Source organism: Crocodylus porosus, unplaced genomic scaffold (assembly GCF_001723895.1).
Source record: "Crocodylus porosus isolate Cpor-Errol unplaced genomic scaffold, CroPor_comp1, whole genome shotgun sequence".
Classification (NCBI taxonomy): Eukaryota; Metazoa; Chordata; order Crocodylia; family Crocodylidae; genus Crocodylus; species Crocodylus porosus.
This window is the reverse complement of record NW_017728886.1, coordinates 34,276,265-34,278,176: the sequence shown is the minus strand read 5'-3', so window position 1 is coordinate 34,278,176 and position 1,912 is coordinate 34,276,265. Positions and strand designations below refer to the sequence as shown.

Here is a 1,912-nt window from a genome sequence, read left to right as displayed (position 1 = left end):
CACAGACTCCTAGCAGCTCCTCTATTGGCAGCGTCACTAACTAATGTAAACAACGGAAATACTTGATGCGCATGCTGGACAGGCCCGGGAAAGATCCCGCTTACTAAAGTGAGGATTTGTATTGGGGGATATTGGAAATTCCAATTAATAGAGTATTCCCGTTAGTAAAATGCCAGTTAGCCCAGCTTTTACTATAGTACCTGATTTTGCAACAGAATCTTAGAAAATTAAGGGTGGAAGGGACCTCAGGAGGTCATCTAGTCCAACTCTGTGCTCAAAGCAGGACCATCCCCAGGTAGATCATCCCAGCCAAGGTTTTGTCTAGCCAGGTCTTAAAAACCTCCAAGGATGGGGAGTCTACAAACTCTCTGGATAACTTGTTCCAGAGTTTTACTACCATTCTAGTGTCCCAGCTGCCTATGGAGGGTTTAGATTGAGAGTGTGGTCTGGGGTAGAAAGGTAAGAAAGATTTATTGACTTAAAAAAAACACAACTACACGTAGTAACAAGACAAACGATGACAGACAAAAGCAATTCATGTCAGCAACTTATTGACAGTTTCTCTGATGCCCAATACACAGCAAACTTCTCTTTCCACAAAGTTCAGTGAGGTCAGGCATCCCCGGACAGTGCTGTCTGAGGGGTGTCGGGAAGGACCCTGGAATGCAGTTCTTGGGCTACTTGAGGTCCATGGCCCACTGATCCAGGCAACAGCTAACTAATCCTTCCTTCTGAATGGTTTCCAAATATTTCAGCTAATTTATAGCTTCTGAAGGACACTGATAATATACGACCACTTAGATTCCTTTTTCTTTAACTGTCCTTAGACTGACCAATAGCAGTACAAGCTTTGCATCCCTTTGATAAGGTAATTTTAACTGCACCACAGGGCCTTACTACTTCTAGGCTTTGCTAAATTGACTAGGCCTTACTTTATACAAGGCCTCACTACATCTTAAACTATAACTAGGCTTTTAGCAACAACTTATAGCTTAATATCTAAACAAATACAGAAAAACACTTAGTCTAATCTTCACAGAGCTTTCAACAAGCACTTTTATCACACAGACATACTTTTCAGCTGCCACATCTAGTGAGAAAGTTTTTCCTAATATCTAATCTTACTGCAACTTGAAACCATTGCTCTTTGTTCTGTCATATGTCACCACTGAGAATACTGTAACTCCATCCTCTTTGTAACCACACTTTAGGTAGTTGAAGGCTACTATTAAATCCCCTCTCAGTCTTCTCTTCTCCAAACTAAATGAGTACAATTTCCAAAGCCCTTCCTCATAGGGAGGGAGGGTATATATGACTGTGGCGGGGTGTGATATGCCCATGCTCTACACCTGCCCCTCACTCCCAAGCCACAGCCTCCCCCACCCCAGCCCTGCTGCAGTCCCTTACTCCTGACCCACAGGAACCTGCCCCCACCCCTCCCAGCCCCCTAATCATTTTTGCTGCCCTCCACTGGATTCTCTCCAACTTGTCCACATCCTTTCTTTAATGGGAGGCCCAAAACTGAACACAGTACTCGAGATGTGGCCTTAACAGTGCAGAACAGAGGGGAATAATTACTTCCCTCGAACTGCTGGCAACACTCCTACTAATGCAGCCCAATATATTTTTAGCCTTCTTCACAACAAGGGCATACTGTTGACTTATATTCAGCTTATTGTTCACTGTAACTCCCAAGTCTTTTTCTGCAGAACCACTGCTTAGTCAGTTGGTTCCAAGACTACCAGTGTGTAGGATTGTTCTAGCATAAATGCAAGACTTTGCACTTTGCCTTACTGAACTTCTTGGATCATCTCCATGAGCATGCTCATATGGTTTGTGGCACCTGAGCCACACAATCCACATATGGTGCATATGCACCCATGCACCACAGTGCTAATTTGCAACATAGCCG

General features: G+C 43.9%; 1 protein-coding gene across 1 annotated transcript in view; it reads left to right on the top strand.

Moving 5' to 3' along the window:
* The window catches only part of MALRD1 (MAM and LDL receptor class A domain containing 1), a 433,259-nt gene that overhangs the window by 408,670 nt on the left and 22,677 nt on the right, over positions 1–1,912 (top strand). The window lies entirely within an intron of this gene.